Source organism: Macrotis lagotis, chromosome 1, assembly GCF_037893015.1.
Source record: "Macrotis lagotis isolate mMagLag1 chromosome 1, bilby.v1.9.chrom.fasta, whole genome shotgun sequence".
NCBI lineage: Eukaryota > Metazoa > Chordata > Mammalia > Peramelemorphia > Peramelidae > Macrotis > Macrotis lagotis.
This window is the reverse complement of record NC_133658.1, coordinates 337,737,312-337,750,313: the sequence shown is the minus strand read 5'-3', so window position 1 is coordinate 337,750,313 and position 13,002 is coordinate 337,737,312.

Genomic DNA, 13,002 nt, shown 5'->3' with positions numbered 1-13,002 from the left:
TGATAGCTAAGAAGATTTTTCAGAAGTCAATGTATTGTCTAAAACCTACTTCACTAATGTTCTCTAATAACATAGAGATAAACACATATGTGTAGGTATATATTATGCTTATATATATATACACATATACATACATAGAATTGTATATCTTACTTTATATGTATGTGTGTGTGTGGTACAGGTATACAAAATTATTGCCTTTAATTCTTGAAAATTATTACTTAATAATTGGTTCATAAAAATTCATACTCAAGAGCTTCTTAATAAGGCTACCATAATAGACAAGAAGAAGAGATCATGGACACAGTGAAATATTAGCTTTTCCTCTACTCATAGATACTCTCTCACACATAGACTATCATTTACTTTAGCTCAAGAGGAAGGTTTGATACAAATGTCACTGAGAGAGGAAATATTCAAAGCCAATGTTTCTGGATTCACAGACTCCAGGGGAAATATGTCAAGGGGTCTGCAAAATCATGCATGCATTATCATTTCATCATTAAGGCCCTTTTGCCTTTTTTCAAAGGAGGAATAGAATTGGTACAACATTGTTGATAATTAATTTCAAAATGATTATTTAGCATCTATAATTTTCCAGGCAATATATTAAGGATATAGACAAAAAAGAAAGAATGGAAGAAGAAGGAGGAGGAGGAGGAGAAAGAAGAAGAAGAAAGAGAAGAAGTAGTAGTAGAAGTAAGAAGTAGAAATAGAAGTGGAGGTAGGAGAAGAAGAAGAGGAAGAAAGAAAGAAAGAAAGAAAGAAAGAAAGAAAGAAAGAAAGAAAGAAAGAAAGAAAGTAAGAAAGAAAGAAAGAAAGAAAGAAAGAAAGGAAGGAAGGAAGGAAGGAAGGAAGGAAGGAAGGAAGGAAGGAAGGAGGGAAGGAAGGAAGGAAGGAAGGAAGGAAGAAAGAAAGAAAGAAAGAAAGAAAGAAAGAAAGAAAGAAAGAAAGAAAGAAAGAAGGAAGGAAGGAAGGAAGGAACGAAGAAAAGAAAACAATCCCAAGGGATCAGGAGCTCTTTCTAGATAAGGACCAGAGTACATAGCAGGAGAGCAATGACCATACCTCTACACAGATCATAACACCTTTGAAACAAACAGAATCCTTCCATTCTCCCAGAAATAACTGAAAATTGCAGTGCAAAAGAGTCTGAAAGCTTGAGATAGTTACTCTTCAGCTCTTGCTCCTGCCAAGAATAGAACTCAACATTAAAATAAGGTCCCAACAAAAAAAAAATAGGGTGAAAAAATGAACCAACAACAATAACAAAGGACCTGACCATATAGGGTTACCATGGTGACAGGAAAAAATAAGGTACAAATTCCAAAGACAACCATATGAAAACAGTTATAAACAAATCCTCAAAGAAAAATTCTAATTGTACTGAAGGCCAGCAAAATCATAGGAAAAAAATTAAGGGATAAAAGAAGTACAGGAAAAATTGAGAAAAATGATAGTGATACAAGAAATTTATTAAAAGTGAACAGCTTAGTTAAAAAGCACAAAAATAGTGAAGAAAACAACAACTTAAAAAACAAAATTGATCTAATGGCAAAAAAGAAGGCACAAAAGTTCATTGAAGAAAACATTCTCTTTAAAAAAGCAGAATAAATCAATTGGAAAAGAGCTAGCAAAGCTCACTGAGGTAAAGAACTTAGAGTGGAAAGTTGAACAAATAGAAAAAGTAACAAAACTCACTGAAGAAAATGATTTTTAAAAATTAGAATTGGACAAATGGAAGCTAATGACTTCACAAAACATCACAAAACAATAAAACAAAGTGAAAAGAATGGAAAGTAAAAGAAATGTGAAATATCTCAATGGAAAAACAACTGACATGGAAAATAGATCAGAGAAAGATAATTTAAGAATTAATTGATTACTTGAAAATATTGATCAAAGAGCCTAGACATCATATTTCAAGAAACTATATTTTTTTTCCTGACCTCTGATCCAGAGAATAAAATGGAAGTTGAAAGAATCTGCTAAACACCTTCTGAAAGAGGTTCTAAAATGAAAAGTCCCAGGAAAATTATAGTCCAATTTTAAACCTCCCAGGTAAAGGAGAAAATTTTGCTGGCAGGCAGAAACAATTCAAATACTATAAAGTCACAGTCAAGATCACACACAATTAAGTGACTTCCATGTTATAGAAGTAGCAGTCTTATTAACATAATATTCTAGAAAACAAAGGAGCTTGGATTATAACTAACAGTCACCTAGCCATCTAAACTAAGTATAATTTTTCAGGGGAAATATGATATTTAATAAAATAAAGGCATCTGGAGTTCAAAATTTAAAAATAAATGAATGTTTTAAAATGATATTTTAAAGATAAAGGAAGGAAGGAAGGAAGGAAGGAAGGAAGGATAAGAGAAACTGGTCTGAAGATTCTATTGGAAGTTAATGGCACATGAAAAATGATTTCTAAGAGAAGGATCCTAGCAACTAAGAAGAGCAATATAGGCTTTTTGTAGGAGGGGCACCTAAACTTGTACTTTGAGAGATCTCAGAGATTCTATTAGGTAGAGTTGAGCAGAGAGTACATTCTGGGAATAGGGGGAAATCTGTGCAAAGTTAAAGAGATGAGATATGGAATGTGTATTGGGTACAGCAAAAAGTCCAGTTTTTCTAGAACACAGCACATGGGAAGAAAAATACAGGAAACATAAAGGTAGATTGCAGTGAGACTGTGTCAAAGAGAAACAGAGGAGATTATATTATGTATGGTCATATGGGGAATGTGTTTATGATATTTTTAAAAGTCTTTTTAAAAATTAAAAATCTTCATTCTATCTATGCCGTTATGTCATTTACAACATAGTGTGGTATAAAATGGGAAAGATCATTGATGGTACGTAGAGTGGAAAGGAGGGATCATGGAGAGAAAAAAAGACACTGAATATTTGGAAACAAATTTTACTCACTATTTTGCCAGTAGTTAGGTCAGAAAAGATGAATCCTAGAGTCTGCATTAAGGAGAGCTTTAGAATGATAAGCAGAAGACTTGTGTTTCAGTTACATTTCTGCCACTACCTAGCCATTTAACCATGGATGAGTCACTATCCCCTTCTGTACTTCAGTTTCCTCCTTTGTACAATGAGAAGGTTTTACAAGACAATCTCTGATATTTTTTCCAGCTTTATCATTCTGGTATCTGGAAATAGTATCCACATGTAGTCAAATTGAATACTTTGACTGAATGTATAATACTTTGGATAATATGATGAACCATTAGAACAATATTTATTCATGGTAGGTGCTTAATAAATATTTGAAGACACTAAGTATGATGACCAAATTCATCTAACACTGAATTAGAGTGAAGTATGTTATGTTAGTTTCTCCGATGCTTTTAAACTAAATACTCTGCATTTTAATAGTGCAACTGGTATACTGAGCTGTTGATTATTCTAGGAAATGGTGGCATTGGTATAGAAAAAGAAAGGAAGGGAATAAGTATTGAAACAGTGTCTACTAGATGACAGGTATTATGTTAGGTGCTTTTACAAATTTCTCATTTGATGCTCACAGCCACCCTTTTGAGAGAGGTACTTTTGTAATCCTAATTTTACACTTGAGAAATTGAGACAAAGAAGTGACTTGTCCAGAGTCACACAGCTAGTATCTGAGTTTAAATTTGAATTCAGGCCTTACTGACTCCAGCCCTGTGCTCTTATCTATTTTGTCATCAGCTGCCTTAAAGAAATCCAGAGAAAACACAATAAATTCCTGGTCTATTTTCAAGAGAGATTGAAGGCTTCTATATTCCTTTGAGTAAGCGGAGGCATAAGGAATTTTAAATGTATTTAGTGTGAGTTTTGATTATCCTTGTAGCTAATGATAGAGAACTGATATAATTAGAAGACTGACTGATAATGGAGGCAAAACACTCTCTAACCCTATGTCATTTTACTCACTCAGATGGATAAACCATAGGATGTGGTACTTTGGAAAGTGCAGCAAAAAGAACATCATTTGGGGAGTAAGAAAGACTAATTCAGATCTACCACTTATAAGCTGTGTGACCACTGGTAAATCATAACACCCCTCTGAGCTTATTGTTCTCATCTGTAAAATGAAAATGATACTGACTTTATCTACCTCGTGGTATTTGAGGCCTTATTGAAATGGTTTCTTTGACAACAATTTTACCCTTCTTCCCTCCTCCCGCCTCCACCCAAACACACACCTGTGATTTCATTGCCATAGGGAATTCCTGGTGAGGAATTTTCTCTGCCAATGCAGATGAACACCTGCTCTGTGATTTAAAGGTTTGAAGAGTTGCTTGGTTAATGAGAGGCCAAGGTGAAGTACTTAGAGTCACATAGTCAGCTTGTGTCAGATGCAGAAGAATAAAGTCAATATTGTGGGGGGTAAGATAGTATGAAAGGAGCACTGACCTAGAAATCATGAGACCTCAGTTCTAGACATAGTTCTTTTTAATATATATATATATATATATATATATATATACATATATATACATATATATGTATACATGTATATTGTTAAGTTACACAATTTCCTTCCACCCTCCCTTCCCACTCCCCTCCCCTCCCCTCAGAACAGTCAGGTTAGTATTGTATGTACTTATTTTTGATAAACATATTTACAGATTAGTCATTTTCAGTATGAGGAATTAGGATTAAGGGAAAGAGATACATAAGAGATAATTTTTATAAAGTGTTCATCAGACTCTGAAGGGTTACTGTTTTGTTTTGGTTTTCTTCCTCTGCATGGGGATGACATTGTCCATAGATGGTCTAATACAGTTGGCTTACCTCTAACAGCAACCTGTGATTTTGGGAGAATCATTTAATTCTTTGGATTGTGACTGTTTTAGCTGTAAAAGAAGAAAGCTATACCTCATGGTTTCTTAAGTTTTTTTTAAATACTAAATACTTCTAGTTACTAAATTTCTTTCTCTCTAATACTTTTTGATCTTATGAATTTCCCTTCTCACTGTCTTCTATGGACATTAGATCATGATCTTTTGGAATAGCCTCCTTGTTCCCAAAAGGAGAAAGTTGGACCCATAGCCTTCAGATCTCTGAGTCCTGGATTCCAGGCCCCCTTAGAGAAAGGTCATTGAAGCAAGTGCCTCTTTGAGAGCTTCCCCTGACTCTGAAAGACTTCCATCACAGTTTCTATCTGCCTGATGCTTTATGCTCATTTTCTCTGTTATTCCTCACAACATGCCTCTCAGGTAGATAGTGCTGATGGCTTCTGTTTCACAATTGGAGAAGCGCCAGTGGTGAGGAGTGGAACAATTTGACCTAAATTGTACAAGTCAGTGTCAGAAACAGAACTAGAATCTAGGTCTTTTGATTTTTCTCTTATGCTAGGAACTAGCCACTGGAGCAGACTCAATTACCTAAAAAAATTCAGGGATAGTAGAAAAAAGCAGTGAATGGAGGTGGATGTGGAAGAGAGAGAGAGAGACAGTATCAGAGAATCTGAGTTCAAATTCTATTTAGCATGTGACCTTAGTCAAATCACTTTCTTTTGGGGGCTCTCTTTTTCCCAATCTACAAATTGAAAGACAAGACTCAAGTTATTCCTAGCTCTAAACTGTCTGAACTTAAGTTTAAAATATGTTTTAATGTATCTCAGTCACTTTGTACAGAGCAGTGGGATTCATGGGTTAACATCCTTCTTTTGAGATTCTAGGGTGCTGGTTAACACACATGTAAATATACTTAGCATGGTATAATGAGAAAAAAAAGTGATCTCAGAATCATAGAACTTTAAGGAAGAAAAAAAAGCTTGGAGCCCATCCATATCAATCATTCATTTTTACAAATGTGGAAACTGACAGCCAGAGTAGGTAAATGGTTTGATCAAGGTTAACCTAGGCTTTAGGATATAGAATTAGGACTCAGATTGAGCTCTTATGATTCAGTGTGCCCTACCTGTTATGCCAAACCTGGTCATTCTCAAAATTGTGTCCCTGACAGGATTAAGTACATAGTAGGTTCTCACTAATATTTGTTGAACTGAACAGATGTTGTTCTGTTGCAATATTTCTATCCTCATAGCAAATCTGTGATGTGCACCCATGATTGCCATCATATTATATTTGAGGTTGGGTGTGTGGGGTGCTCAGGGAGAACTAACATCTCTAATGTGAAAGCTGCTGAGTCTTTTTAAGGGATGCTCATTTATCTTTGGTGTGCACCTGATTTTCTCAACTCTAATCTGTAGCTTCAAGAAACTGTAGCCCCATGCAGAGGAAGAAAAACAAAACATAACATCCAGAATCTGATGAATACTTTATAAAAATTATCTTGTGTATCTCTTTCCCTTAATCTTAATTTCTCATGTAAAAAATGACTAATCTGTAAACATGTTTATCAAAAATATGTTTATACACTACTAACCTGACTGTTCACCACTGAGGTGAGGAGCATGGGAATGAAGCGTGGACGGAAATTTTGTAACTTAAAAATATGTATGTGCATATGTATGAATAATTAAACAAACAAATAAATAGATAATTTTTTTTAAAAAGGAAACTATAGCTATGTAGTGATTACACCTGGTAAACTTTCTTGACAGCTAAACCAGGTTGAAAGTAACCAATGGAGTTCAAATTCATTACTGATATAGGGAAATGTCTACTTTAAGCATGTGAAGACTTCTGCCTGTTGAATGTGGATGAGAATAATTTGTTCCAATAGTAATGAAGGTAACTGGAGAAGTCATTGTGTTGGTTAGACTTTGAAGATGCATCCACTGCATCACCAGTGGTTTTAACTTGTCAAGTCAATGGACTGCAATGACTCTGGAAGAGAGTAAGGCTGAAGACTTTGTACAACTGTGCCTCATTTAAATCCAATTCACAAGCAAGTCAAGACATTATCCCATGATATCATTGATCCTCTTTGTAAACCACTAACAATAGCAATGTTTGAGGTAACTAAGACTAAGAAAATGGAGGTGACTTACCCATGATCAGCAGATGGTAAGCTTCAGAAGAAAATCATAAACTCAAATCCCCGACACAGAAGTAAGCCCCTTGCAGGCAAGCACTGACTGTGTATCTCCAGGTTTAGTATGGGGTCTAGAATGGATTAGGAATTTAATAAATCCTTGCTGATTAGTTGGGGATCATTGTTTTATTCAATACACAGAACTGCCCATGTCCCTAAAACCCAAACTTTACTTTTTATTTTTCATCATAAATATTCATTCCTTTGTTATCTTTATTCAAAATAAAAATTGAGCAAAGGGTAAGCATGTGGGTGTGTACTTTTTTCCACCTTCTATCCTGTTTTCTTTTATAACAAGGCAGGTCTTTGGTTTAGTTTAGTCTCTATTCTAATATTCTGTGTGTGACTCCTGCTGAGCTATGATTTGTGCTTCTCTGGGTGTCTGCATGCAGACATCTTAACTGGAAAATGCTTAAAATGTCAATACGGCATAAGTTAAAAAGAAGCAAAAAGAGAAAAGGAAAAAAAAACCCACATACTCCCTGCTTCTTCTAAGTGGTCACAGGTGGAGTATCACTTTGACTCACTGCCATGTAGACTGAGATTCTTGACAGTAGGCTCTAATGCATCTTTTATCAACTAGCATAGTCGATTAGGAGGTTATTGCTAAGATATCAATAGAGGGTCAGAATTTGCTTTCTGAAGTACCTGCCATTGGCTGCCATGCACACAGATATGTTTTGCAGCAGCAATCATTAAAATGTGCTATACATATACATATATATATATATGTATATATATATATATATATTTACAGTATTGAAGGACTATTTATGCAATCAGTAATGGAGGTGGCACGGTTCCCACTGTCAGTGAGTGGGAAAAAATAACTGGTATCATACAGCTATGATGTAATCAGTGGCCTATATTTCATGGCCTGGAGGCAGAATGTCAGCATCAATAATATCACTCCAGGGGAAAGGGGATAGGGGAGACAATGGGTATGAAATCCTTTGGTAAATAACAATGAATTAATTAAGCAATGAGTTGTGGACTTCTAGACTCTCATCACATGAAGCAGCCTCCAATTTTCTGAGAGGAGTCTGGTTTGTTATCATTGACCTTGATTGCAAAGGCAATAGACACTGAAAAGTCCAGAGTAAATGAATGAGATTTAGAAGTTTTAGAATTACTTGGGACCAATGAGACTTTTGAGTTTACCATGCTTATTTTTAATGATGAATGAAGACAGGAAAGGGGGAAAAAGATAAACATATATCATCAGTATATTATCTATCTGTCTATCATCTTATATAACTTCTTACTAAATACCAGTCTTTGTGCTAGGTGCAGTAATTTTGATCTGGGCAGTCAGGAAGTTGATGAGGAGAATGGAGTCAAAGGACAATTTTCATACCTTTTTAGCATAGTGGCATGAATTTTGTTATGGTCTCCAGAGTAGAGAGGTTGGTATGTGGGGCATATGGCAAAATATATAGGTTAGGTGAGTGGTTTATGAAGCATAGTCTAGGACTGGCTGTATATATGAGTTAGGTGTATTTGTACTCATCAAACAGGACAGCACATTCCTGCTGATGAGTTCCAAATCTGAGTGGATTGCAACCAACCAGTCCCTAACCTGAGAGTCCCCATAGTCTCTGGGGGTCTAGTCAAGAAGATCTGATCCCAGGCAGAAGAATTTTAGCAGCAAGTCAGATGGAAAGATTATCAAAATGGATTACTAAATGAGGAATATAAGATGAGTGTGAAAGCTGCTGAGCCCTGTTCATTAAGAATACATAGAAGTAGTTTTCAGTTGTTTCCAATTCTTTGTGTCTCCATTTAGCAAAGATACTGGAGTTTGCCATTTCCTTCTCTAATTCCTTTTACAGATGTGGAAACTGAAACAAACAGGGTTACAGAGTTAAATTACTAGTCCAGACTCATACAGCTATTAAGTGTCTAAAAGGTAGATTTGAACTCAGAAAGATGATTCTAGATGCTGTGCTCTATTAACTCTATCCATTGGGTTACCTTGCTGTCCCAAGTTTCCAAAAATACCAAGTAAGAAAACCAAGATTACAACTCAGGTACTATAAATTCAAATCTAGTAAATAATACTATCTTCACTGTCTCAGTAAAATGGGTCAGATATTTGGTATTGGAAAGAAGGTAGGTTTTCTCTTCCAGAATAGAAGAGATAAGGGAAAGGATGTAAAGGAGAAATGAAGTTAGTCTTATCTAGTCTCTTAAGAGCTTATGCTACCTCACCAAAAGAAATATTGTTCAAGTTAGGGTATGCTATGGGAATAACAATATTTCCAGCCTAGCATCCTCAGGTATCATTTGGGGAAATAATCCACGTGGAGATGTATCCTGGCAACTGCTGCAGGTGCTATAGTCAATAGCTACCAAAGATTCAGAAAAGAAATTTCATGCCAATGAAGTTATTGACACTGTCAAATTGTTCAAGATCAAAATCTAATATGATTTTATTAAGTGGAATTTGTATTAAAAGACATTGCTAACTGTTTTATCATTGTACTCTAAGGACCATAGAACCTTTCCATTTGACTTGAAGCTGAATCCTCCAGCATATATTATCTCCCCCATTAGGATGTGAGTGTCTTGAGAGTAGGGTCTATCTTACTTTCCTATTTGTTTCAACTGTTTAATACTTGACTTTGCACATAGTAAGCACTTAACCTAATTTTTTTCTTTTTTTTTTAATCCATTCATTTAGTTGCCTGGCTATTGACCAATTCTGGTAGTTAGCAATAATAATAATAATAATAATAATAATAATAATAATAATAATAATTCACAGTAATGTAATACTTTATGTTTTTGTTCTTTAAATCCACCCCTGTTACCCTGAAAATTAATTATGCAATATTATTTATTATACTAGTCTTGCAAATGCTCTTTTTAATTAAGTTATCATGTAACAATTTACATTATCACAACCTGAACTTGTATCACTTCATTAGAAAATAAACTTTATAAGGTCAAAGATACTTTCTCTTTTGAATTTTGCATCTCCCCACTTAGGCAGTTAGGTAACACAATGAGTAGAATACTGGGTTTTTACTCAGAAAGACTGTATTACTAGAATCAGGAAGACATCTCTTCCTGAATTCAAAATTGGCCTCAGACTCTTACTAATTGTATGGCCCTGGCAAGTCACATCAAGTTGTTTGCCACAATTCCCTCATTTGTAAAATGAACTGGAGAAGATAATGGAAAATCAGTGTCTTTGCCAAGAAAATACCAAATGGGATCACAACAAGTCAGAAACAACTGAAATGAATGAACAATAACACAATCTCCCCCAATGAGTATGGAATACATACTAGATAAATGCTTGTTGAGTGACTGAACATATTTAACACTTACCCTCATATTCTGACTGATTTTAGTGACCATTGACTTCAACCTTTCTCAGAGATGCCTAAATTCCTGTGTCAAAAGAAAAACTGAGGAAAGAGTTGACTACCCAAAGAATCCAAGGTTTGCCACTACCAAGTATTATATACCCAGAGGCAGTCACTTTCCCTTACTAGATTTCAGCTTCCTTCATCCTAAATGAAGACAGTGTTTACTTAATAACCACTGTGGGCAAAAAGTTTTGCTTTTGCTATAGAGTACATTCCAAGCTAACTAGCATCTGAATTCTAGGACCTTACAATTTAGTGGTATGAGATAGAAAAAAGAGAGTTGAACAACAATACATGTTATTTAATATAATGCAATGATAATTCAATGAGTTTTTAATGACTTTATAACTTATAACTTATGATACTAAAATTAGGAAGTTGTGACTTGCTAGGGTTCAAGAAGTTTTGGTTAAATACTAAGTTGGTGATATGAGAAAATGAGCTGATCAATGTGAACATAGATAATGGACTGTAGAGAAGTGTCAATATGATCTTGTTGATGGTGATGAGTCCATGTCAAACAGGGAATTAGACCTGAAAGTAGGTAGAAGTAGGTCAGGAAGTAGGTCAAGGGAGTAGGACATTGGGTCAAGGAGTTCAGGGGTATGATATGAACAAACAACAAATGATGAAACTCTCAGTAACTCTCAAGTGGTATGTGTATATAACCTATATAGCTTGGAGGCAACAGATTAGAATCACATTTAAAATAGATTGGAAGGGCTTAATTATCACAAGGATGAAGGAAATTAGAAGGCTTTGATCACATCATAAAATTAAATTAAAAAAAGAAAATTTAGAAAGGAGGAAAAAAAAGAAAGTAATGGAAAAGAAAGCAAAAAACCCTTAGGATTAACATAAGAGACAGCTCAAACCAAGAAGGGATAGATACATGGGAGGTACATTTTGGATAAAAGGGAATTCCTCTGTTATTCCATTCTTTTTTCATCATGTATGACTCTCTGTGATACTTTTTAGTGTTTCTTGGAAGATACTGAAGTAGTTTGCCTTTTCCTTATCCAGTTCATGTTATAAATGAAGAAACTGAGTCAAACAGGGTTAAGTGACTTGTCTAGAGTTACACAGCTAGTAAGAATCTGAGACCAAAATTGAACCCAGGAAGTTAAGTCCACCAAACTCCATACCTGACGCTCTCCCTACTGCATCAAAAAGACTCTTTAGGAACATCTGATAGGCTAGCCATATGGATTCATGTTATGCATTAACAATTTTTCAACATTAAAAATGTTTATAATGTGTGTGAGTATATACACACATATGATTACACATACACATATACATATATGTACATTATAAATAATTTTAGTTACAATGAAAATATGTTTAGTATGAGAGATAATATATATATATATATATATATATATATATATATCAATTATATAAGATAGCTTTCTGTCTTGGGAAGGAGAGGGAAGGAGGGAGAAAAATTTGGTACTCTAAATCTTAAAAATTGACTGTTGAAAAATATCTTAATATGCAAGTGAAAAAATAAAATACTATTATAAAAAACTCAATTCAAAAACAAACAAATAATCAGTGTTCAACAATGGATGAATATACATCCGACTCTAACTTTTTTATGTATATGTGCATACATAGACTTAAAATCAGACCATGCTTAAAACTGATTCTAGTCACTTGATCTTGAATTATCCAGAAAGACAGAAATTATATGGAGATTCCTAACTTTACCCAATATATTTGTTCACAGGATTATAACCATTGATCAGAAAAGAAAAAAAAGCACCAAACCAAACCAAAAACAACTCTGTAAACTAAAAAGCCATGAAAGTATCTTAAATATTTTTGAAATATTTGTTTAGTTTTGTTTTTTTAAAACATCAGAATTTTTCCTAGTACTCCTCTTCCAGAGATCCATTGCACTGAACAAAATATATATGGTGGGGGGGAAATGAGGGAAAGTGATAGGTTAAAAAGAAAAAAGGTCAGTAAAACCAATTATACAATAAAAAAAATCTGAAAATCTATTTTATGTTCCTCAGTTATGTAACTCCTTCATCTGAAAAGGAATAGATTGGAAGTATTTTCTCATATCTTTTCTTTGGGGTCATGCTTACTTTCTTTAATTTTTTGAAATACACACTATTGATGATTTGGTGCTTATTATTTCCATTTTCAATAGGGCAGCTAGGTTGATAGATCACTGACCTTGGAGTCAGAAGGACATAAATTTGAATCTAGCCTGAGAAACTTCTCTCTTACTAGCTATGTGACCTTGGGCAAGTCACATAATCCTGATTTCCTCACATCCAGGGCCATCTCCAGTCATCCTGATTCATGATTCTGGAGGAGAAAGTGAAGGCTGGTGACTTAGCACAGCACCCCCTCACTCAAATTCAATTTATGTGCTTGCAATGGCATCACTTCCATGATATTGTGGACCTCTTTGAAAATGAAGGACAAACATTGTTATTTTCATTTCCCTTGTAGTCAAATGTATACATTGCTTTCCTGGGTCTCTATTTCTTTCTAAATCAGTTCCTGCTAATTTTCCATACTTCTCTTTATTCATTATATTCATTTTTTATACAGCACAAATTGTATTCCATTAAAATCACTTATCACAATTTGTTTAGTCATTTTTC